Here is a 27,219-nt window from a genome sequence, read left to right on the forward strand (position 1 = left end):
ATTTATGTGAATAAACATTTACATTGATATTATTTTAATTAAAATGCAAGAACTAGCCCAAGATACACACTTCTAATATTTAGAAACCGCTCTGTATTAGTTAGATTGAAGGCTAGGCTGCTGTAATAGAGGCCCCGCATTACAGAGGGCTCAAGAATGTAGCCTCTTTTTCTTCTGTCACAAAACAAAGTGGTGGGAAATTCTGCTTTGTGCTGTCATTTAGGGACCTGGGTTCCTTCTATCTTACTGATTCATTGTCCTCTTACCCCTGCTACTTCAAGTGAGGTCCTCAGACCAACAGCACTGGCATTACCTCATAGTTTATTTGTAATGTAGAATCTCAGATCTCCACTACAGACTTAGTAAATCAATACCTGCATTTTAACAGGATTTTCTCAGTGTTTCTTCTGTACATTAAAGTTTGAGAAGCACTGCTCTAGGGCCTTGTCATTGTCATCATGGTCAAAGCCTTATCTGAGTTTCAGGTAACAGGAAAAGGAAAGACAGCGGAGAGCCATAGAGTCGTTGTTCCCTGTTGGGGAAGGTGGCACACATCATGTCCTTGGTTTCCAAGAACTTTCGTCTCAATCTGCCTGTAAGGGATTCTCAGAAATGTGGTTTAGTTCAGTGATTCTCAAACTATCTGCCAGTTTTAAAAATATCCAGCTTCTCACAGATCAGTAATTTTGTAAACTGTGAAATCTTTCAGCAATGTCAGATTGCTTCTAAATGCTTACCTCAGTTTCTGTACTTATCCCATCATGGTGCACTAACAAAGAGTTTGAGAATTGGCACTGCACCGATGCATGGACACATGGGTCATGTATTCCACCTGGATACACTTTGAATTTTTCACTCAGTGATGCTGTTCAAATTATGGTAATGTTACGTGAATTGGTATGAATGAATGAGGCACTGTATTTTTGGCCTTTCATACTTTTTGATTTGATTTACTTGCTAATATTCTTCTACTTAAAAAATTATATTATTTTATTTATTTTTTGCCACTCTGTGCGGCTTGCAGGACCTTAGCTCCTGGACCAGGGATTGAACCCAGGTCCCGGCAGTGAAACCACTGGACTGCCAGGGAATTCCTGAAAAATTATATTATTTTAAATGATAATCTTATGTTTGTAAAGGACTTCTCAGCTTGCAAAGCCCTCTTTCCCTAATTATGTGTCATTCCATAAAAAGAAGTAGTATGTATGTATTATATTTGCTTATAAAAGGGTATTGTAAGCTTTCCTAGTTTAATCATGTTGCTGATACCTAGTATGGCACGTCATAGAAGGATGTTCATATTTGTTATGAGATACTAATGTATTTTGTAACTTTCTTATACTTTTAGTTATGAATTAATACAAACTAATATTAATTTACAGTTGGTGTTATGAGACTTACCTGTGTCATTATCATATTGGCTTGACATGGTTTGAATTATTACTGCCTCAACATGTTTTGTTTTTTTTAACATTTTATTGGAGTATAATTGCTTTACAATGGTGTGTTAGTTTCTGCTTTATAACAAAGTGAATCAGTTATACATATGCATATGTTCCCATATCTCTTCCCTCTTGCGTCTCCCTCCCTCCCACCCTCCCTATCCCACCCCTCTAGGTGGTCACAAAGCACCGAGCTGATCTCCCTGTGCTATGTGGCTGCTTCCCACTAACTATCTATTTTACATTTGGTAGTGTATATATGTTCATGCCACTCTCTCACCCTGTCACATCTTACCCCTCCCCCTCCCCATATCCTCAAGTCCATTCTCTAGTAGGTCCGTGTCTTTATTACCGTCTTACCACTAGGTTCTTCATGACCTTTTTTTTCCCTTAGATTCCATATATATGTGTTAGCATACTGTATTTGTTTTTCTCTTTCTGACTTACTTCACTTATGGAAAATAAAATTGAATTGGACTGTTGGTAGTCTTTTAAAATGTTTTACCTTATCACAATAACTTTCATGTGTAAATTGAATTATTTATAGTTATTGGTAATGCTTTATGCAAAAGTATATTTTAAAAATGTATGATTATGTATTTCTACATATTAAAGACACATACTTTTAAAGTGGAAAGTAGCCTAATGTTTGACTAAATGTTTTTGTTATATTCAACATGCTTGTTGTTGTTTTGGCCTGCCTAGTGTTGTCCTGCAGCACCAATTTTTTCCGCCTCTAAGTACCCAGTGTACATGAACTAATAGGTCAGCAGAAAGTCTGCATTGTGAAATTGCCTAGAAACAGGCTTGCAAGCTTGAATCAATTTGTGTTTGAAACTGAGATTAATAAATTACATGGTTTTGAATAGTTAAAAATCTATATTAGAATTATTAATTAGAATTAAATAATTAGAATTATATCACAAAACTGGATTATCATAAGGGATTACTGAGGAAAAAATATTACAAAAACATTACTATGTTCCCTTGATCTTCAATTAGATTTTTACCTACTTCTTTTTTTTTTTTTTTGGCTGTGCTCTTGCGACTTGTGGGATCTTAATTCCCCGACCAGAGATTGAACCCAGGCCCTCAGCAGTGAGAGTGCGGAGTCCTAATCACTGGACTGCCAAGGAATTTCCAAATTTATACCTATTTCCTGAGAAGCAGTATGGTTGGTGGTTAAGACAAGGGCTCTGAAGTCCAAGTCTCTTGAGCCAGGGTCAATCCTGGTTCTGCCACTGAGCAGCTGTAAGCCTGATCACATTAATTAACTGCTTGCTGCCTCAGTTTCCTCATCTGTTAAATGGTGTCAATTGTAACACCTATCCCATAGCATAGTTATGAGGATTAGTGAGTTAATACACACAAAGTATTTAGAACATTGCTTGTCATATGCTAAATGCTCAGTAAATACTTGCAGTTCTTCCTACTGTATGTTAAGCCTGGACTCTCATAACTTATGTGATTTGCACATATATGGATTTCTGATATTGTTTCACTTTTGGGAAAAGTTGTCCTTTACTCTGTTTTAGAATACGTTATATAGTCTCTAAAAGGGTTCCTTTGATAAAGAAAAAAATCTTTATGTCTTAAGGATTTTAAGTTTCATAAGTATATTCTTATCATTTGGTAATCTTATAAATAATTAGCGTTTCAAGTTAAAGATAAAATGGTACAGATAGAATATTTATTTCATATAATATTAATTATTTCATTTGTAAAGGAAGAATAGAAAGACATTTGAGAGAGGAAATGGTCAATATGCAGTCTCTTATTATGGATTTGAATTTAGTAAGTATTTGCCTTTTATTTTTGTCAATAAGGTTTTTACTTAAGGAGTAATGAGATGTCCTCCTCAAAAATTAAATGTTTGGAACCAGCTATGTAATATGTAAATTTATGGGACAATATAATTTTTTAAAAATTAAATACATTTTTAGAACTGCCCTTCTCTGCCTTTTCTTATCTTTCCTGTTGGTACTACCAAAATTATGTCTTTGTTCCACTTTCTCATTCTTTTTACTTTAACTGATAAATCTCATTTGTTTTCATATTGAAACTAATTTTTATATGCTAATGATTCCTACTGCCTAGGCCTGTATTTGAAAAGGCACCCTTGTATATGAAACACTTGCTACTTAACTAGGTATCACAGAGGCACTTCAAACTCCCCATGCCTCTAACTGTGCTTCTCTTTCCCACTTCTTCTCTTTACACTTTGTCTTAGTTTGTCTTAGTTTGTGGCACACTCATCTTACCAGTCACATGAGAGTCATTTTTGACTCATACCATTCTCTTATATTTAAATTAGGTATTGGTCCTGCCAGTTTACCTTCTAAATATTATTCCACTTCAGGCCTTCATTCTTGGGAACACATTAGTAGCCTCCTCACTGGTTTTTTTGTTTCCTCTTTTAAATCCATCTTTTCTATGGCTGTTAGTATGAGTAACCTAAAATAGTTGTCTAATCTTCAGATCTCTTGTTACATACAGGATGAACACTGTCTTCCTTACACAGGTTTATATGGCCTCTTGTTGTTCTTTCTCTGGCTTCCTTTCTTGCTCCTCTCTTCCTGTAGTGTGTGCTGTAACAACATCAACCTGCTTGTGAACCTTTTGTGTACATGGTATCTTGTGTCCTGCCATTGTACCATTTCTCATAATGCTTTTCTCCATTTAAGTTCATTCTTGCCTATCATTTTAAGCTGTCACCTGTTACTGGACTTCTTTTCTGATGGGAGGTCCTTCCTCTGAGCTCTTGTAACATTCTGGCTCTAACTCACTGGGTTATAATTATTTATATGTGTCTCTTCAGGTCAACTAAACATCACTGGAACTGAACTTATTCGAGGTCAGTGACCATGTTCCTTTCATCTTTGAATTCCCAGGACTAGAACAATGTCTGTCACAGAGTAGGGAGTCAACAAATGTTTATTGAATAAAGTGATTAGATTTATATCATGTTATATCACTTATATGTGGAATCTAAAAAAAATGGTTCAAATGAACTTATTTGCAAAACAGAAATAGAGTCACAGAAGTAGAAAACAACTTATGGTTACCAGGGCCGTAATGGAGGCTAGGGGTAAGTTGGGAGATTGGGGTTGACATATTCACACTACTGTATATAAAATAGATAACTAATAAGGACCTACTATATAGCACAGGGAACTCTACTCAAGACTCTGTAATGGCATGTATGGGGAAAGAATCTAAAAAAGAGCAGATATATGTATATGTGTAACTGATTCACTTTGTTGTACAGCAGCAAAAACTAACACAACAGAAACTAACACAGCATTGTAAATCAACTGTACTCCAATAAAAATTAAAAAAAGATAAAGTGATCAGACTTTTCTTGTTAAATTTCAGCATGATTAACATACATTACAATGTGCAGCTTTTAAGTGTTTAGTGCAATAGGTTTTGATAGTTGTATACACTTATGCAACCACCATCCCAAACAAGCGACAAAACATTTCCATCACCCAAGAAAGCTTTCTCATGCTCTGTCCTTTCCACTGGCCTGTTGCCCCCAGGTCATCTTTTTCTGACATCTGACATCCTGAATTAATTTCTCCTGTAATTGGACATCATAAAAATGGAGTAATTTTTGTCTGATTTCTTAGAAGCTTAACATAAGGTTTTTGAGATTCATTCATGCTCTTGCCTGTAGCAGTAGTTCATTATTTTTTATTGTTGAGTAGTACTACATGTTTGAGTATAGCATAATTTTTAAGTCATTTTCCTCTTGATAGACATTTTGGGCTGTTTCTAGTTTCCGGTTATTAGGAGTAAGACTGTGACCATTCTTGTACAAGTGTTTTTTTGTGGGCATGTGTTTTCATTTCTCTTGGATAAAATATCAAGGAGTGGAAATAGTTGCCCATAGGGTAGATTTATGTTTACCTTTATTTCCAAAGTGGCTGTGACATTTTACACTCCAGCCAACAATGTATGAGAGATTTGGTTTCTCTATTTCCTTACCAGTGTTTTCAGTCCTTTTAATTTTAGCCATTCATGCTTGAGTGAAATGATATCACATTGTGGTTTTAATGTGTGTTTGCTTGATGACTGAAGATGTTGAGTACCCTTTCATGTGCTTATTGGCCGTTTGTATACATTCTTTTTATTTTTATTTTATTTTATTTTTTTAACATCTTTATTGGAGTATAATTGCTTTACAATGGTGTGTTAGTTTCTACTTTATAACAAAGTGAATCAGTTATATGTATACATATGTTCCCATATCTCTTCCCTCTTGCATCTCCCTCCCTCCCACCCTCCCTATCCCACCCCTCTAGGTGGTCACAAAGCACTGAGCTGATCTCCCTGTGCTATGCGGTTGCTTCCCACTAGCTATCTATCTTACGTTTGGTAGTGTATATATGTCCATGCCACTCTCTCACTTTGTCACAGCTTACCCTTCCCCCTTCCCATATCCTCAAGTCCATTCTCTAGTAGGTCTGTGTCTTTATTCCCGTCTTACCACTAGGTTCTTCATGACCTTTTTTTTTTTCCTTAGATTCCATATATATGTGTTAGCATACTATACATTTTTTTCTCTTTCTGACTTACTTCACTCTGTGTGACAGACTCTAACTCCATCCACCTCACTACAAATAACTCCATTTCGTTTCTTTTTATGGCTGAGTAATATTCCATTGTATATATGTGCCACATCTTCTTTATCCATTCATCCGATGATGGATACTTAGGTTGCTTCCATGTCCTGGCTATTGTAAATAAAGCTGCAATGAACATTTTGGTACATGACTCTTTTTGAATTATGGTTTTCTCAGGGTATATGCCCACTAGTGGGATTGCTGGGTCGTATGGTAGTTCTATTTTTAGTTTTTTAAGGAACCTCCATACTGTTCTCTATAGTGGCTGTATCAATTTACATTCCCATCAAAAAATCTAGAAACAATAAATGTTGGAGAGGGTGTGGAGAAAAGGGAACATTCTTGCACTGTTGGTGGGAATGTATACATTCTTTTTAAAAAATTTTATCGAAGTATAGTTGATTTATAATGTGTTAATTTCTGCTGTACAGCAAAGTGATTCAGCCATATATATATATATATTTTGTATTCTTTTCCATTATGGTTTATCACAGGATATTGAATATAGATCCCTGTGCTATACAATAGGACCTTGTTGTTTATCCATCCTGTATATACTAGTTTGCATCTGCTAATTGCAAACTCCCAATCCTTCCCTCTCTCACCCCCCTGCCCCCTCACCAGCAACCACAAATCTGTTCTCTATTTCTGTGAGTCTGTTTCATAAATATGTGTATATATTCTCTTTTGAAGTATCTATTTGAGTCTTTTGCCTATTTTTTTAAAAATTGGATTGTTGGATTTTTAATATTGATTTGTAGAAGTTGTTTATATGTTCTAGATACAAATCTTTTGACTGATACACATACTATGAATACTTTTTCCATCTATGGGTTTTCAATTTATTTTTACTAATGTTATTTTTTGATATTAGAAATGTTTAGTTTTGGTAAAGATCAATTTTATCAGTTTTTTCTTTTATGATTATTGCATTTTATGTCCTGTCCAAGAATTGTTGCCTATCTCAAGTTTGTGAAAGTGCTCTAAAATTTGCTTGCAGAAGCTTTAGGGTTATATTTAGGTATATGACCAAATTAATTTTGGTATGTGGAGTGGGAAAGAGGCTGAGTTTTATTTATTTATTTTTTTATACAGGTATTCAGTTTTTTCAGTAACATTTGTTAAAAAGATTTTCTTTCCATATTGGATTGACTTGGCATTTTGGTTGAAGATCTATTGACCATATTTTGTGCATCTATATTTAGTTTCTATTCTGTGTCATTGTTCTGTCTGACTATCCTCATGCCAATATCACAGTCTTGGTTAATAAAGCTGTATAGTAGTATTGATATCAATTAGTGCAAGTTCTCATCTCTTCTTTCAGTATAATTTGCCTATTCTTGATCCTTTGCATTTCCATATGAATTTTAGAATCAGCTTACCTATTTATTGAACAAAGCTTGCTGGAACATACGATAGTTAGAAAATGACAGTAGTGTAGTTAACAACCTCCAAAATCGCCTCTCAAACTATACGTATGAAAATTCTATGTAAAAGCATTCTCTCAACATTATGTGAAGGTGGAGAATGCTGAAACTATCAAATAGCTGAGGGTAAAAAAGAAAGTTAACAAACACCAGTACCATTGTTCCACACATTCCCACTTCAAACTTGTCCCACTGTGGGGCTTGATGATTCAGGGCTATAGGAAAAGCAGAGGAGAGATGCCAGTGGCTTGAGGGTGAAACCAGAAAGATGAAATCTACCCTAAAACTGAAAATACTAAAGTACCTTGACATGTCAGGAAGGTATTTCAAATTATGCATATATTAAAGGGACAGGTTCCAAATAAAGGGCCAGGTGGGAGATTTAAAGAGATAGTTGTTGTACAATGGGCCAGGCATGCAACTTAAAGAGATAGATAGCTATATAAAGGAACAGGTATGTGATTTAAAGGGATAGACTCTATTTAAAGGATTAAGATTGATTTCAAAGAGCATGCACTATTCAAATGCATAATCTTACAAATACATAGCTTCTGGGAGACAAAAAAGGCAAAAGTGTAGGAAGTAGTTTCCTTTGGCTTTTGGATAGTGAAGAGGAAAAAAATAAGGGAAACGTTAGAATCTTACAAGAAAACTGAATCACAAATTGGAGGATTTACAAAAACTACTTTGGCCCCCCGCTCCCCACCACTTAAGGAAACAGACCAACCAACCACCCCATTATAGTACCTGGTATTGATAGGAAAGGGTGACATTGGACTAGAAATACTGTAAAACAGGTCAACAGCACAAAAAATGAAAGAAAAAGTTTCTAAATCAGGAAATAAATTTGTACACAAATTAACTGAGGAAAATTCCCCACAAATACACACCATGAAGTATTAAAAAAACTGTAAATTGATACTCCAAACAGAATTAAATTTACTCTAACAAGCACTTGAGAATATGAAAAATCATTTTAATCAGAAATTCAAAAACTGAAAACACAAATGGACAATAAACAGGGAGAAATTAAAAAAAGAATTGATGGAGTTCAGAAAAGAAATAGAAGAAAATGTCAAAATTATTCCAGAAATGAAGAATATATTACAAGGTGCCAGAGGGATAATAGACTAATATGAAAATTTAATAAGCATCAAAAAAAAAAAAAAAACCAGGAAAATAACCATTAGAATTAAAATGACATAAGGGAGTAAAAAATATCAGAGAAAAAGTAGTGGAAATGGAAGACTTAGTTAAGGAAGGAATAATATTTGTGTTCTTGGAATCTCTGAAGAAGAAAACCAAAACAATTGAAAAGAGCTAATACCTGAAACTGTAATTCAAGAAAACTTTCCAGATAGAAAAGATCTGAATCCACACATTGAAAGTATACCAAAAACCTGGAAAAATTAATCCACAACAAGTAACTCTAATATATGTTAGTAAAATTATTATATTAATATATCAAAGATAATAAAATCCTTAAGACTCCATGTAAAAAACCCAAATAACTTAGAAAAGCAAAAAATTATATAGTTAACCTTTGAACAATGTGGAGGTTAGGGGTACCGACTCTCCATGCGGTTGAAAATCCATGTGTAACTCATGGTCAGCCCTCTATATCCACATTATTGCATCTGCAGATTCAACTAACCGCAGATAGTATAGTATTACTATAATATTCATTGAAAAAAATCTGTGTATAAGTGGACCTGTGTATAAGTAAGCAACAACCCATGTTGTTCAAGGGTCAACTGTACTAGCATCAAACTTTTCAAAACCAACATACAAAAGCAAGGCAAAGTGGAACAGTGTTTTAAAAAAAGTCAATGAAAAAATGATTCCAGATTTTATATACAGTGAAGCTGGCCTTTAAATATGGTTATATAAACATAGTTTTCAGCAAACCAGAACTTAGGGAAATCTCTACCCCTCAGTCTTTCTTGAGGAATCTAGAAGTTGAACTTGATCCAACCAGCTGATGATTGGGAAAAATTCACCAAAAGGACTGATGATGAGCATTTAAAAAATGTATAAATATACGTATAACACTAAAACAAAGATTGGTGTGAGAATGGACTACTAATATAAAAGTGTTATATATTGTGACAGCATTAGAAATAATGTAACTGGAAAACAGGAGGGAAATGGAGAGGGGAGGGGGAAAATAGGGCAGTAGGTATTTAAGAATATCAACAGTACATGATAAGTCGTACCTTAAAAAGTTAAATGAGAAAATGAGACTCAAGGGAATTTAAAAAAGCTATAAGTACAAAGGCACCATGAAAACAAAAATACAGACCTTTGTAGAAACCAAAAAAACTTTTTTTAACAAAATAGCAAAGAATACACATCCTGTGGATAAAGAAACATGCTAAAAATAACAAAATACACAATTTATAAACTATGATGATGAAATTGAGACCAAATATATCAGTCATAACGATCAACGTGAATGGGCTTTACTCAAAAATTAAAAAAAAATTTTGGTTCATGTAACAAAACCCAATATGCTGTTTATAAGAGACGTAATGTGATTTAGAATAGCTGAAAATAAAAGGATGGATAACAGTATACCAGACAAATGGAAACAATATGAGAGCAGAGATAGTGATTTTTATATCAGATATGGTAGAATTCAAGTCCAAGAACATTAAATGTGACAGAGAAGGTTAATGCTTAAACCCACACTCCACAGTTAAGATGTTATACTTATGAATATTTAGTTTATTTATCAACCACCTTTCAGAAATAAAACCCACAGGAGATGTAGGGACACATAGAAACATACCAATAATAGATTTTAATATACCACTTTCATTAGACAGATGAAGTGTACCAAAAAAAAAAAAAAGGAGGTAGAAGATCTAAATAATAAAGTCATTAAGATTGGTATTTGGTGCATACAGAGCGCTACACCTTGAAAACAGAGAATACATGTTTCTATTGAGTGCCCATGACACATTGACAAAATTGGTTATATATTAGGTCTCAAGACAATAATTTCCATAAAGTAGAAGTATTACAAACAATTACTGATTACAATGCAATAAAACTAGGTTTTACTACCAAAAGCAAAAACAGCCTCTTTCACCTGGAACCTTAAAAATTGATTGAACAACTCCTTGGTAAAAGGGGAACTAGAACAGAAAGTCCAGAATTGGACTTCCTGTTTAGACACCAAAACAATGGAAACTTAGTATATGGCAAAGGTAATGTATCAGTCTGGTTCCAGTAAGGAGAGTGAAACCAACATGGTAACTTGAACAGAGAAAATTTCATATAAAAATTATGAACTGTAACAGGTGATTGGAATAATGAGGAGTTCTAAGAAGCAAAGAGAATTAAAAAAAATATAGCAATAGAGGATATAAGGAGCAGTTACTACGCCTGAGGAAGAAGAACTTGCCTTGTCCTGGGGTCTGAGATTCATTCCTCATTGAAGAGGGTACTGAATGGAAGAGAAGTTGCTGTGGTCCTGCACTGGCAGAACCTGCTGGAAATCACTCCTTGGGAACTTCTAGGTGGAACTTCTAAATCTACCTTCTAAGGTGTCAGGGAAAGCTGGTCACAGGGAAAGCTGGTCATAGGTAGTTTAAAAAGGTTTTCTGTATTTACCTACATGTTTACCATTTCAGATGCTTTTAATTCTTTCCTGTGGTTTCATCTTGTATCATTTTGCTTAAGACCAATAACCTCTTTTAGCATTTCTTGTATTGTGTGTCTTTTAGTGGTAACGTCTCTCAGCTTTTATCTAGGAATCTCTTATTTCATTTTCCTTTTTGAAGGATATTTTCTCTGGCTATAGATTTATAGGTTGTTATCTCTTTCAGTTATTTAAAGATACGGTTTTATTTTCTCCAGAATGAATTGTTAGTGGAAATTCTTACATTTTTTCTCAGTATATAATGTCTTAATTCTCTCACTTCTGTTAAGATTTGTTCTTTATTATTTTTTCCTCCAGCAATTCAACTGAGATGTGCCTTGCTGTTGTTTTCTTTGTGTTTATTCACTGTGAACCCCACAGTGTTGAGCTTTTGCATCTTTGGTTTGGTATCTTTCATCAGTTTTGGAAATTATGCAGGTGTTATCTTTTCATACATTTCTTCTGCCTCATTTTCACTTCTATTTCTTTTCTAGGACTCCACTGACACTTCATGTTAGACTCTGTTATCTTGGATTTTCCATTCTGTTAATTTTCTACCTTTTTTCTTTTTTTAGTTATCTACTTCCTTTTTAACCTATGTTCAAGTTCACTAATCCTTTCCTCTTTTGTGTCATGTTTACTGTAAAGCCTATCTATGAATTCTTTATTTCTAACTTGTATTTTTTATTTTTAGCATTTCTATTTTGTATAGTTTATATATCCTTTGAAAATTCTCAGCTCTTCCTGCTTACTGTTCAGTTTTTTCCATGAGATCTTTTTATTTTTATCATAGCTAGTTTCAAGTTCCTGCCAGTTTTGACATTTGCTTTATCTATGGTCTGTTTCTACTGACTATTTCATCTCTTGATTGTTATATATATATATATATATATACACACAAATATATATATATATTATATATATATTTGTATATATATATTATACAATATATATTATATAATATATATATATATATTTGCTTTATGGTATGCCATATAATTTTTGATTGCAGGCTAGACTTTGTATAAAAGAACTGTAGAAAATGAAATAAATAGTATTCATTTCCATACCCTTCTTCTAGATTGGGGAGAGGGGTGGGATGGGGAAGCCTGAGGTAATGAGATTTGAGGTTATGATGGCTTTTTTTCAGTGTTAGTTTGAGTCAAGTCACCACTGGTTTCAGGTGCTTTGAGGATAGGATCACAATTTTCTCTTCAACAGGACCTGGGATCTTAGCAGTGTTAACTTCCGGAGTTCTGCTCTTGCTTCAGCTAAGCTGCCAGCTATGAAACTGTGGGAGATCTGTTTCTCTGTTTTGCTGCCCAGCTAGCTCTCAGATTCATGATTCATGTTCTACTTTCTATGGGTCTGTAAGCCCTGTTGCCTGTTTAGTCTCTTAAAGCCTGGAGAGCCTTGGAGTAGTTTCTTTCAGCTCTCCTATCTCACTGCCTGTAGTTTAAAGCTTGGAGTGCCTGGAGATGTGGGAGTGAGGAAGATAGGAGGAGATGAGAAGTTCTTGCTTCTCTCTTATCCTGCCCATAGTTATTTGCAGTTGAAAGCCTGAAGTGTTCAGAGGGTACCTCTCAGATACCCTGCTCTGGACCCAGCCTTCTGCCTTCTGTACCTAAAAGTCCAGATTGCCTCTGATGGACTTTCTCTCTCCACCACCCCCCCACCACCTCCCATGACCCCTCTTCCCCCACCTCCAGCTTTTGGCATACAATTCTTGAGCACTTGGTAAAAACCTGTGTGAGAGTTGGCCATTAATTGCAGACTTGCTTGTGGCTGTAAATCCTTGGGATTCTTATCTGTGAAGCCAGACTGTATGTGGCTGTAAAAAGTTGAAAGTCTGGCCGATTTGTCTTTCTTCAAGTGTGGTAAATTCCTCTTTCTTCAGAAAGAATGGAACAATTTTCTGTCTCTTTTATGAAGGACTCGCCACTCTCTAGAATTTAGTTCATGTAAATTTCTTTGTGTCCTCATTGCTCTGATGGGTTTAAAAACCTGTGATTTTGTAGTTTATTCAATTTGTTTTGTTCATTTGGTTGAGAGTGACGGTCTCTTGCTGCTTTGTGGAACACAGTGTTTCTCTTTATATTTCTAATTTTGTAGAACTTTCTTAATGGTAAAAGAATGTGGAATTAATAACCAATGAATCATCCTCTTAATTTTTAAAATTTCCTTACAGTTTCCTTAAATGTTTCAAGTTTTGTACACTTGAAGCAGAATATTGACTAGGTCTACTCTTAATTTGAAAAAAACGAAGGCTAGCTCATTGCCCTAGAATATCACTGAGCAAAGCAATGTTATTTTGAATGTATCTCTTGATAATTGTGACATGGAGGTTCTGAACAGGAAGCTACTTGGTCATGTTGTCCAATCCCTTTATTTTACCCATGGGAAAATACCTTTATGTTCTAGCTGGTCATAATGAGTTTGAGTGTGTTATCTAGTTATCTATAGCCATTGCTTTTTTGTCTTTTAGCACAATGTTTATATGTTTTAGACTTCTACTTTGTAATTTTTATCTGTGGTGAATATTTTGTTTATTCAGACTTTAATTTGAATTTTAAAATGTTTAGAAAAGACAGATTATTCCTCTGGAGTATTAATTATTAGTGTTTGTCTCTTCTGTAATATAAATGAGATATACATATAAATGGATTTGTGTTACATAGATATTTACTAAAACAGTACATAATATTGTGAATGTAGTGGGTTATTAAAATGTAGATAGTAGTTATGAATAATATTTTCCTTTGAATTGTTTTATGCAGCAGAATATACTTTTTCACAAAAATTGGACTTTGATATTAATTTTTTTATTGAAGTATAATTGACATACCATAATAGGTTCAGGTATACATTGTAGTAATTTGATATTTATATGCATTTTGAAATGGTCACCATGATGAGTCTAGTTACCATCTGTAGTCATAAAAAGTTATTGTAATATTATTGACTATATTCCCTATGCTGCACATTACATCCCCATGACTTATTTACTTTATAACTGGAAGTTTGTACTTCTTAATCCCCTTCACTTATTTCACCTGCCCCCAGCAATACTTTACTCCACCTCCATGTTTTATGTTTTTTACATCACAATTTACATCTTTTTATTTTGTGTACCCCTTAACATATTGTAGTTATAATTGATTTTACTACTTTAGACTCTTAACTTTCATACTAACTTTATAAGTGGTTGATCTACTACCTACTGTATATCTGCCTTTACCAGTGAGATTTTTTTCAGTGGTATTAATTTTTGAGATATATGATTCCAATGCAAATAATTTTAATTTCTTTTAATTATAAGAATAAGCTAATCTTCATTTCAGATATGTAACAAGTAGTTAGGAATGAGTGGCCACTTGTTTAGTCAGAGAAAGGTAAAAATATAAAGTGCAGTCTTTCAGGAATAGATGCCAGCACAAGTTTTGTTTGATAGTTTTATAAATGATTGAGAGTATAAGACAGCAGAAAAATTTTTAGGTTGCCAGAAGCTTTTCTAACTGGTAAAATGCTAATAAATTCATGGGAATAAAGGTAAGGAGGATCTTTCAATGAGCACATATTTGCAATTAAAGGCTAAATCTTATTAAATATAAGATAAATATATTTTATGTATTTATTTAAACAAGTTACAGGCCCAGTCTTTTCTCTTCGCTCTTTTCTAAGAAATGTTGACTGAGTTATAAGTGGCCTTAGATAACTAGAGTCTCATGTACCTTTTACAGAGAACATTTCAGTACTGTGACTTTTTTTTCTTGTATTTGCCATAAATATACTTACAGAATTTAAAGTTTCCTTCCACTTTCCTTCTACCTTCAGTTAGCTCTGCTTATTTCCTTCTGCCTCAAAACCTTTATGGTATGAAGTGAGGTATGATTACTGGGTCAGTAACCAGATGATACAGTTCCTTAGGCTAATAGACTAGTGTTCAGCCCTCCCTTCCTCTCTCCCTTCCTTCCTTCCTGTTACTTTCCATTTACAGTTATTATAAAATATTTCTATATTCTCTGTGTTTTACAATACATCCTTGAGCCTATCTTACACCCAATAGTTTGCACCTTCTACTCTCCCCTATCCCTATGTTGCCCCTGACAACTGGTAACCACTAGTTTGTTCTGTTTTCTGTGAGTCTGCTTTTTGCTGTATTCACTAGTTTGTTCTATTTTTTAGATTCTCCATATAAGTGATATCATGCAGTGTTTGTCTTTCTCTGACTTACTTCACTTAACACAGTGCCCTCCAAGTGCATCCATGTTACTGCAAATGGCAAAATTTCATTCCTTTTTATGGCTGAGTAGTATTCCATTGTATATATATGCCACATCTTCTTTATTCATTCATCTGTCAGTGGATACTTAGGTTGCTTCCATGTCTTGGCTATTGTAAATAGTGCTGCTGTGAACATAGGGGTGCATGTAATTTTTAGAATTAGAGTCTTCTCTGGATATATGCCCAGGAGTGGGATTGCAGGATCATATGGTAACTCTATTTTTAGTCTTTTTAAGGAACCTCCATACTGTTCTCCATAGTGGTTGTACCAATTTACATTCCCACCAACAGTGTGGGAGGGTTCCCTTTTCTCCACACCCTCTCCAGCATTTGCTGTTTGTACATTTTTCGATGATGGCCATTCTGAGCAGTGTGAGGTGATACCTCATGGCAGTTTTGATTTGCATTTCTCTAATAATTAGCAATATTGAGCATCTTTTCATGTGCCTCTTGGCCATTTGTATGTCTTCTTTGGAGAAATGCCTGTTTAGATCTGCCCATTTTTTGATTGGGTTGTTTGTTTTTTGATATTAAGCTGTTTGAGCTGATTTTATATTTTGGAAATTAATCCCTTGGCGGTCGTATCATTTGCAAATATTTTCTCCCATTCAGTAGGTTGTCTTTTCGTTTTGTAGATGGTTTCCTTTGCTGTGCAAAAGCTTTTAAGTTTAATTAGGTCCCACTGGTTTATTTTTGTTTTTATTTTCACTACCCTAGGAGGTGGATCCAAAAAAATATTGCTGCACTTTATGTTGAAGAATGTTCTGCCTATGTTTTCCTGTAAGAGTTTTTTAGCATCTGGTCTTACATTTAGGTCTTTAATCCATTTTGAGTTTGTTTTTGTGTATGGTATTAGAGAATGTTCTAATTTCATTTTTCTACATGTGGCTGTCCATTTTTCCCAGCACCACTTATTGAAGAGACTATCTTTTCTCCATTGTATATTCTTGCCTCCTTTGCCATAGACTAATTGACCATAAGTGTGTGAGTTTTTTCTGCGCTTGTTCTCCTGTTCCATTGATCTATGTGTCTGCTTTTGTGCCAGTACTATACTGTTTTGATGACTGTAGCTTTGTAGTATAGTCTGAAGTCAGGGAGCCTGATTCCTCCAGCTCTGTTCTTTCTGAAGGCTGTTTTGGCTACTTGGAGTCTTTTGTGTTTACATGCAAATTTTAAAATTATTTGTTCTAGTTCTGTAAAAATGCCATTGGTATTTTGATAGGGATTACATTGAATCTGTGGATTGCTTTGGGTAGTATGGTCATTTTAACAATATTGATTCTTCCAATCCAAGAATACGGTATATCTTTCCATCTGTTTGTATCATCTTCAATTTCTTTCATCAGCGTCTTAAAAGTTTTAGTAATAATTCTTTAGCCATTCTTTTACTGAGTTTGCCATTTCTCTCAGATACCATATTATTATGGTATTATTATTTTCTTATTTTATAAATGGGAGTAAAACAGTACTTTCCTCACAGGGCTTTTATGACAATTAAATGACATAATACATGGCAAATGATTAGTGTGCTATCTGACATTTAAAAGCACAGTAAATACTTGCTGATATTATTTTCGTCACAGTTGTTATCATCATTAGCATCATCATCATACCCACCCCATCATCATTTCCATTTGTCTGTTCTGACAATTACCATCATATTTTACACACTACTTCTTATCACATTGCATTTAAACTTGTGCAGTAGCCTCCTAACTGATACTATTACCTCCAGTTTCTGTCCCATCCATGTGGTTTATTTACACTTTTCAGACAAATCTACCTGAAATAGAATTTTTAATCAGGACACTGCCCAGTTCAAGAATATCTCTCCATTGCTCATAGACTTAAATCTTGCTTTGGTATTTAAATAACTCATTTTACTTATTTAAACTTTATAGTAGGTTTTTATTAAATATTTGTTGAATAAGTTGAATCAATGGTTCTATTATAGCACTTAAAAATTAAGTTACAGTGCAGTTTCAGTGTATCTGTGGTTGATGTTAGTATTCTGTTTTCATTTATGTAAATTTTTTCTTGTAAAAGGTAATCATTGATTTTTCTAAACGTAATTGTTTCTAAACATGATTGTTAGAACTTCTATCAAAGTAATGTATCTTTATAGTTTAAAGAAAAATAAAATGATACTGAAGGACTTGTAATGAAAAACAGTAGTTCCTGGCCTAACCATCTCTCTCTCCCTCCCCCATCCTACTTTAACTCTTAAATATTTCTGATGGTTGTTGTCTTCTTTTAATATAATATGCTTTTATCAAGTTGTCTTGACTTTATAAGTTTTAATTTTATTTATCTGCCATATATGAATATTTAGCCTTGTTCTATGATTTATCTGTCCTCTCTAATAAATTATATTATTATTTTTAGGAGCCCATTACTTGCTTCCCTTCTTACTTATCTGTATTTATATAGTATCAAGGTAGATGATATGTATATTTTGTCATGTAACTACAATTAAATCATTCTTATTTTCCTAACTGCTTGACACTGTAGCTGCAATTAAGTTTATAGTGTTTTTATTAATATGACTATAAATTTTCTTTTTAAAAAATCATGTAAATAAGCTCTGATTTTATATTCTTTCTTAAACAGCCTTTTGTATCTCCTGGAGTTTCTAATTCCCATTTTTTTTTTCCTTGCATTGCTTGGTATTATCATTTCCTTCAGTTCTTTTAAGATAATGGTTCTCAATTAACAGCAATTTCCCCAACTCTCCGCCTCCTTCAGGACACTTGGTAATGTCTGGAAACATTTTTGGTTGTCCCAACTTGGGGAGTGCTACTAGCATCTAGTGTGTAGAGCCCAGGACTGCTGCTAAACATACTGCTCTGCACAGGGCAGCTTTCTTGGGTTGGGTCCATTTTCTGGTTTTGTTTACTTTCTTAGTTTATTTCATTTCCTCATTAGATTACAACCTTATGGAATTTAATTTCCTATAAATGGATAAAGGTAAATTTCCTGAGGTATTCCATATCTGAAACTATATTTTGCCCACACACCTGAGTGATATTTTGGATAGCTATGGGGTTATAAGTGGAAATCATTTTCTTTCATCTTTTTGAGGACATTAATCAGAGTAAATTTGGTGTCAGCCTCACTCTTCTTCCTTCTTGCCTTTTTCCCCCTTATTTTTATTTTGTCTGTAAGTTTTTTAGTATTCCCTCTCTATATCCCTTGCATTCTGAAAATTCATTTACATGTCTGGGGTTCCCCCCCCCCCCAACTTATTGTATTGGGAATTCTCCTTTCTTACTGGGTTTTCTCAAGTCATTAATTATGTCTTATGTTTGCTTTGGGAAATTCTCTTATTTATTTTTTTCTTTGCTAGTTTCTTCAATACTGCTTTTTGTTTTTAGAACTTTTATTAGGTGGATATAGAATCTCCCTGGATTAGTCCTTTACATTCTCTTCTTTCTGGAAATAAATAAAGCAGAGAGATTAATATACTAAAATCAGTGTTTTCAATACCCAAAATTGACTATTGTTAGCTGGTTCAATGACTTCTTTTTTTTTAATTTTTAATAAAAAAGGAAAGCTTCAGATAGAAGTTCCCTTTACCCACATGTTCAGTCTGATCCCCTTCTTTCCCTTTCCAGAAGCAACCCTGTTATTTTTGCGTGTATTCTCTAAGGTCATTAAAGAGTGTATTTATCTATATGTGTGTAAATAAATAACATGTAGGATTGCTTAGTAGATAATTTAAGAATTTATATAGTTACTGTTTTACAGCCTGTTTTTCTGTCTTCTGTCCATGCTGGTGTATAGATCTATTTGTAAGCTTCCATGGACAGTGCCTTTGTCTTACTAACTGTGGAATCCCCAGCACCAAGAACAGTATCTGGCATATAGTAGGTATGATATATGTATTTCTTTTATTTTTTCTTAACTTTTTTTTACTCTTTTAAAAATTTAAAATAATTTCTTATTTTTCTTTATTTTTTTAACATCTTTATTGGAGTATAATTACTTTACAATGTTGTGTTAGTTTCTGCTGTATAACAAAGTGAATCAGCTATACGTATGCATATATCCCTGTATCCCCTCCCTCTTGTGTCTTCCTGCCACCCTCCCTATCCCACCCCTCTAGGTGGTCACAAAGCACGGAGCTGATCTTGTGCTATGCGGCTGCTTCCCACTAGCTATCTATTTTACATTTGGTAGTGTATATATATCAACACCACTCTCACTTCATCCCAGCTTACCCTTCCCCCTCCCCATGTCCTCAAGTCCATTCTCTACATCTGTGTCTTTATTCCTGTCCTGGCCCTAGGTTTGTCAGAACCATTTTTTTTTTTAGATTCCATATATATGTGTTAGGATATGGTATTTGTTTTTCTCTTTCTGGCTTACTGCACTCTGTATGACAGACTCTAGGTCCATCCACCTCACTACAAATAACTCAATTTCGTTTCTTTTTATGGCTGAGTAATATTCCATTGTATATATGTGCCACATCTTCTTTATTCATTTATCTGTTGATGGACATTTAGGTTGCTTCCATGTCCTGGCTATTGTAAATAGTGCTGCAATGAACATTGTGATACATGACTCTTTTTGAATTATGGTTTTCTCAGGGATTATGTCCAGTAGTGGGATTGCTGGGTTGTTTGGTAATCTATTTTTAGTTTTTTAAGGAACCTCCATACTGTTCTCCATAGTGGCTGTATCAATTTACATTTCCACCAACAGTGTATGAGGGTTCCCTTTTCTCCACACCCTCTCCAGCATTTATTGTTTCTAGATTTTTTGATGATGGCCATTCTGACCGGTGTGAGGTGATACCTCATTGTAATTTTGATTTGCATTTCTCTAATGATTAGTGATTTTGAGCATCCTTTCATGTGTTTGTTGGCAATCTGTGTATCTTTTTTGGAGAAATGTCTATTTAGTTCTATCACCCATTTTTGGGTTGGGTTGTTTGTCTTTTTGATATTGAGCTGTATGAGCTGCTTGTATATTTTGGAGATTAATCCTTTGTTAGTTGCTTCATTTGCAAATACTTTCTCCCATTCTTCAAAATGTTGATTCTTCCAGTCCAGGAACATGGTATATCTCTCCATCTGTTTGTATCATCTTTAATTTCTTTCATCAGTGTCTTATAGTTTTCTGCATACAGGTTTTATGTCTCTTAGGTAGGTTTATTTCTAGATATTTTACTCTTTTTGTTGCAATGGTAAATGGGAGTGTTTCCTTAATTTCTCTTTCAGATTTTTCATCAGTAGTGTATAGGAAAGCAAAAGATTCTTGTGCATTAATTTTGTATTCTGCAACCTTACCAAATTCATTGATTAGTTCTAGTAGTTTTCTGGTGGCATCTTTAGGATTCTCTATGTATAGTATCATGTCATCTGCAAGCAGTGACAGTTTTACTTCTTCTTTTCTGATTTAGATTCCTTTTATTTCTTTTTCTTTGACTGCTGTGGCTAAAACTTCCAAAACTATGTTGAATAATAGCGGTGAGAGTGGGCAACCTTGTCTTGTTCCTGATCTTAGTGGAAATGGTTTCAGTTTTTCACCATTGAGAATGATGTTGGCTGTGGGTTTGTCATAAATGGCCTTTATTATGTTGAGGTAAGTTCCCTCTATGCCTACTTTCTGGAGGGTTTTTATCATATATCTGTGTTGAATTTTGTCAACAGCTTTTTCTGCATCTATTGAGATTATCATATGGTTTTTATCTTTCAGTTTGTTAGTATGATATATCACATTGATTTGTGTATATTGAAGACTCCTTGCATTCTTGGGGTAAAATCCACTTGATTACAGTGTATGATCCTTTTAATGTGCTGTTGGATTCTGTTTGATAGTATTTTGTTGAGGATTTTTGCATCTACGTTCATCAGTGATACTGGCTGTAGTTTTCTTTTTTTGTGACATTTTTGTCTGGTTTTGGTGTCAGGGTAATGGTGGCCTAGTAGTATGAGGTTGGGAGTGTTCCTCTCTCGGCTCTATTTTGGAAGAGTTTGAGCAGGATAGGTGTTAGCTCTTCTCTAAATATTTGATAGAATTCACCTGTGAAGCCATCTGGTTGGGCTTTGGTTTGTTGGAAGATTTTTAATCACAGTTTTAATTTCAGTGCTTGTGATTGGTATGTGTATATTTTCTGTTTCTTCCTGGTTCAGTCTCAGAAGGTTGTGCTTTTCTAAGAATTTGTCCATTTCTTCCAGGTTGTCCCATTTTATTGGCATACAGTGGCTTGTAGTAATGTCTCATGATCCTTTGTATTTCCACAGTGTCAGTTGTTACTTCTTCTTTTTCATTTCTATTTCTGTTGATCTGAGTCTTTTCCCTTTTTATCTTGATGAGCCTGGCTCATGGTTTATCAATTTTATCTTCTCAAAGAACCAGCTTTTAGTTTTATTGATCTTTGCTATTGTTTCCTTCATTTCTTTTTTGTTTATTTCTGATCTGATCTTTATGATTTCTTTCCTTCTGCTAACTTTGGGGTTTTTTTGTTCTTCTTTCTCTAATTGGTTTAGGTGTAAGGTTAGGTTGTTTATTTGAGATATTTCTTGTTTCTTGAGGTAGGATTGTATTGCTATAAACTTCCCTCTTAGAACTCCTTTTGCTGCATCCCGTAGATTTTGGGTCGTCGTGCTTTCATTGTCACTTGTTTCTAGGTACTTTTTGGTTTCCTCTTTGATTTTTTCAGTGATCTCTTGGTTATTTAGTTGTGTATTCTTTAGCCTCCATGTGTTTGTAATTTTTACAGGTTTTTTTCCTGTAATTGATATCTAGTCTCATAGTGTTGTGGTCGGAAAAGATACTTGATATGATTTCAATTTCCTGAAATTTACCAAGGCTTGATTTGTGATCCAAGATATGATCTATCCTGGAGAATGTTACATGAGCACTTAAGAAGAAAGTGTATTCTGTTGTTTTTGGATGGAATGTCCCATAAATATCAATTAAGTCCATCTTGTTTAATGTGTTATTTAAAGCTTGTGTTTCCATATTTATTTTAATTTTGGATGATCTGTCCATTGGTGAAAGTGGAGTGTTAAAGTCGCCTACTATTATTGTGGTACTGTCGATTTCCCGTTTTATGGCTGTTAGCATTTGCCTTATATATTGAGGTGCTCCTATGTTGAGTGCGTATATATTTGTAATTGTTACCTCCTCTTCTTGGATTTATCCCTTGATCATTATGTAGTGTCCGTCTTTGTCTCTTGTGACAGTCTTAATTTTAAAGTCTATTTTGTGTGATAAGAGAATTGCTACTCCAGCTTTCTTTTGATTTCCATTTGCATGGAATATTTTTTTCCATCCCCTCAGTTTCAGTCTGTATGTGTCCCTAGGTCTGAAATGGGTCTCTTGTAGACAGCATATATACGGGTCTTGTTTTCATATCCATTCAGCCTATGTCTTTTGGTTGGGGCATTTAATCCCTTTACATTTAAGGTAATCATTGATATGTATGTTCCTATTCCCATTTTCTCAATAGTTTTGGGTTTGTTTTTGTAGGTCTTTCCCTTCTCTTGTGTTTCCTGCCTAGAGAAGTTCTTTTAGCATTTGTTGTAAAGGTGGTTTGGTGGTGCTGAGTTCTCTTAGCTTTTGCTTGTCTGTAAAGGTTTTAAATCCTCTGTCGAATCTGAATGAGATCCTTGCTGGGTAGAGTAACTTGTTTGTAGGTTTTTCCTTTTCATCACTTTAAATATGTCCTGCCACTCCCTTCTGGCTTGCAGAGTTTCTGCTGAAAGATCAGCTGTTAACCTTATGAGGATTCCCTTGTATGTTATTTGTTGCTTTTCCCTTGCTGCTTTTAATATTTTTTTCTTTGTATTTAATTTTTGATAGTTTGATTAATATGTGTCTTGACGTGTTTCTCCTTGGATTTATCCTGTATGGGACTATCTACGCTCCTGCACTTGATTGACTATTTCTTTTCCCATATTAGGGAAGTTTTCAAGTATAATCTCTTCAAATAATTTCAGTCCCTTTCTTTCTCTCTTCTGCTGGAACTCCTATAATTCAAATGTTAGTGCGTTTAATGTTGTCCCAGAGGTCTCTGAGACTGTCCTCAATTCTTTTCATTCTTTTTTCTTTTTTCTGCTCTGCGGTGGTTATTTCCACTATTTTATCTTCCAGGTTACTTATCCATTCTTCTTTCTCAGTTATTCTGCTATTGATTCCTTCTAGAGAATTTTCAATTTCATTTATTGTGCTGTTCATCATTGTTAGTTTGCTCTGTAGTTCTTCCAGGTCCTTGTTAAACGTTTCTTGCATTTTCTCCATTCTGTTTTTAAGATTTTGGATCATCTTTACTGTCATTACTCTGAATTCTCTTTCAGGTAGATGGCCTATTTCTTCTTCATTTGTTTGGTCTGGTGGGTTTTTACTTTGCTCCTTCATCTGCTGAGTGTTTCTGTGTCTTCTCATTTTGTTTAACTTACTGTGTTTGGGGTTTCCTTTTTGTAGGCTGCAGGTTTGTAGTTGCTGTTGTTTTTGGTGTCTGCCCCCAGTGGGTAAAGTTCGTTCTATGGGTTGTGTAGGGTTCCTGGTGGAAGGGACTGGTGCTTGTGTTCTGGGAGATGAGGCTGGATCTTGTCTTTCTGGTGGGCAGGACCGTGTCCAGTAGTGTGTTTTGGGGTGTCTGTGAACTTATTATGATTTTAGGCAGCTTCTCTGCCAATGGGTGGGGTTGTGGTTCTGTGTTATTAGTTTTTGGCATAGGGTGTCCAGCACTGGAGCTTGCTGGTCATCGAGTGGAGCTGGGTCTTAGCGTTGAGATGGAGATCTCTGGGAGAGCTCTCACCGATATTTCGTGGGGCCAGGTGGTCTCTGGTGGTCCAATGTCCTGAACTTGGCTCTCCTACCTCAGAGGCTCTGTCCTGACAGCCGGCCAGAGCACGAAGGCCCTGTCAGCCACATGGCTCAGATGAAAACGGAAAATAAGAAGAAAGAAAAAAGTAAAATAAAATAAAGTAAAATGAAATAAAGTTATTAAAATAAAAAAATGGTATTAAAATAAAAGATAAAAATGTAATTAAAAAAAGCCACCAAACCAATAAACAAATCCACCAATGATAACAAACACTAAAAACTATGCTAAGATAAACATAAAAATCTGAAACTAGTTAGTCACATACAGCAAACCCTAAGTCTACAATTGCTCTCAGAGTCCACCGCCTTAATTTTGGGATGATTTGTTGCCTTTTCAGGTATTCCACAGATGCAGGGTACATAAGTTGATTTTGGAGATTTAATCCGCTGCTCCTGAGGCTGCACAGAGAAATTTCCCGTTCTCTTCTTTGTTTGTGCAGCTCCTGGTGTTCAGCTTTGTATTTGGCCCCGCCTCTGCATGTAGGTTGCCCTCTGTCTCTTGTTTTCCCAGACAGGAGGGGGTTAAAGGAGCAGGTGATTAGGGCACTCTGGCTCACTCAGGCTGGGGAGAGGGAGGGGTACAGAATGGGGGGCAAGCCTGTGGCGTCAAAGGCCAGTGTAATGTTTCAGTAGCCTGAGGCATGCCGTTTGTTCACCAGGTGAAGTTTTCCCTGGATCACGGGACCCTGGCAGTGGTGGGCTGTACAGTCACCTGGGAGGAGAGATGTGGATAGTGACCTGTGCTAGCATACAGGATTCTTGGTGCCTGCCACAGCAACCTTAGCATTTCATGCTTGTCTCTGATTTTTGCGTTGATAGCCGCGGCTCGTGCCTGTCTCTGAAGCTCGTTTAGGCGGTGTTCTGAATCTCCTCTCCTCTGCGCACCCTGAAACAATGGTCTCTTGACTCTTATGCAGTTCCAGACTTTTTCCCGGACTCTCTCCTCATTAGCTGTGACCCTCTAACCCCCTTCAGGCTGTGTTCACGCAGCCAACCCCAGTCCTTTCCCTGGGTTCTGACCTCTGAAGCCTGAGCCTCAGCTCCCAGTCCCCACCCGCCCCAGCGGGTGAGCAAACAAGCCTCTCAGGCTAGTGAGTGCTGGTCCGCACCGATCCTCTGTGTGAGAATCTCTCCGCTTTGCCCTCTGCACCCTTATTTCTATGCTGTCCTCCGTGGCTCCGAAGCTTCTTCCCCCCTCTGCCATCTGCAGTCTCTGCCCGCGAAGGGGCTTCCTAGTGTGTGGAAACTTTTCCTTCTTCACAGTTCCCTTCCAGTGGTGCAGGTCCCATCCCTATTCTTTTGTCTCTGTTTTTTCTTTTTTCTTTTGCTCTACCCAGGTACGTGGGGATTTTCTTGCCTTTGGGGAAGTCTGAGGCCTTTCTGCCAGCGTTCAGTAGGTGTTCTGTAGGAGTTGTTCCACATGTAGATGTATTTCTGATGTATTTGTGGGGAGGAGGGTGATCGCCACGTCTTATTCCTCCGCCATCTTGAAGGTCCTCCCAATATATGTACTTCTTAGGTAGAGTAATATAGTTTATTTTTAACTGCTAAGTAGTAGTCAACTGTATGAATATACCCCATTTCACATTTTATTAATTTACTCCCCTAGAGATTGACAGTTTAGGTAGTTTCTAATTTCCATTTTTCTTATTACAAACACTGTTGTAGAATATCCTTATATGCATCTCCTTGTACTTATGTTTGAGATTTTTATCAAGAGTGCTTATCTAGGGTTGGAGTTGCAGGGTTGTAGAAAATAAACTTTATATTTATCTAGATACAACGAAATTACTTTTCATAGTTTCTTGGTTTTAAAATCATTGTTTTAAAACAAGTTCTCTTCATATTTTTTTTTTCATCCTTTAAGTGCTCTGCACCCTGGAGCAATAGTTTTATCTTATTTTTCCTTTCAGGTTATCAACTTTTCAAAATGATTATGTGAGGCATCAGGATCCATTCTTTTGAAATCCTTAGAAGAGTTAACCTTTGATTTTTGAGTTATATTGCCAGTTATTCCTCCCTTTAAAAAGTAACTTATTGAGGTAAAATATACATAACATTAACCATTTTAAAGTGGACAATGTAATGGTTCTCTTCCATTTTCTGCTTCTCTTTTTTCTTTTACTCCCTGAGAGTTTTCCTTGATGTTTTCCAAACTTACTATTGGGTTTTTGATTTTGGTAAGTATTTTTAATTTCTAGGAATCCTCTTTGTTCTTTAATGTTTTTCATAACATCCTATTCTTTTATTCATATTTCTTTTATAGATGCTTAATAATTTTCATGACACTCTGTTTTTATTTGATATCATTCTTGACTTTCTCTGAGATAGGTAATCAGAGATCCTCTCCCTTTCTGAATTATTTCTGTTTCCTCTAGTGCCATTTTTTCTTTTTTTCTATTTTTTATTCTTGGTCTCTGTTTCATGTTACAGATTTTCCCCAATTATCCATGGTATTTGGTTATTAGTTCACATTTTAGAATGAATGAGGAGAAAAAGTCTTTATCACTGGGAGGGGCTTTTAGCCTGAAAGGCTTTGCTCTGGAGTGAACAAGTGGATCACTTAATAACTCACTTTAGGACTGGTAAAAGCTAGAATTGGGGTGGGCTTATTTGTTCTGTGGTACCTGGTACTCATATTTGCTATCTTGTTTCTTCCCAGAGAGAGCATTCAGTTTCTTTAAAGAAAAACTCTGTGTGTGTATTTCTTTCTTTTTTTTTGTTTTTGTTTTTGTTTTATATTGACAAACACTTGGTTGCCAGAGTTTGTGAGTCTGCCCTTGAGTAATGGAGGGTGAGAGAATGTTGACCATTTTCCTTCTTTACTTTTGTCCCCTCTTATTCCTCTCCTCTCCCTACTTCTCTTTTGTTTCACATATAATCCCACCCTGAATCCATATTGCAGTCTACTAAATAATAGACATTTAAAAAATTTCAAGAAGTTTCACCCC

General features: G+C 35.2%; 1 protein-coding gene across 2 annotated transcripts in view; it reads left to right on the forward strand.

Annotated features, from left to right (window-relative positions):
- The window catches only part of TDRD3 (tudor domain containing 3), a 213,253-nt gene that overhangs the window by 22,484 nt on the left and 163,550 nt on the right, over positions 1–27,219 (forward strand). Inside the window, exon 2 of one of the 2 annotated variants that reach the window (XM_036831840.1) lies at positions 19,211–19,297. The exons of the other annotated variant lie outside the window; for it this stretch is intronic. The gene's annotated coding sequence lies outside the window, so the exon portion shown is untranslated. The remainder of the gene's footprint in view (positions 1–19,210; positions 19,298–27,219) is intronic. 2 annotated transcript variants of the gene reach the window in all.

This window comes from Balaenoptera musculus, chromosome 18 (assembly GCF_009873245.2).
Source record: "Balaenoptera musculus isolate JJ_BM4_2016_0621 chromosome 18, mBalMus1.pri.v3, whole genome shotgun sequence".
Lineage (NCBI taxonomy): Eukaryota > Metazoa > Chordata > Mammalia > Artiodactyla > Balaenopteridae > Balaenoptera > Balaenoptera musculus.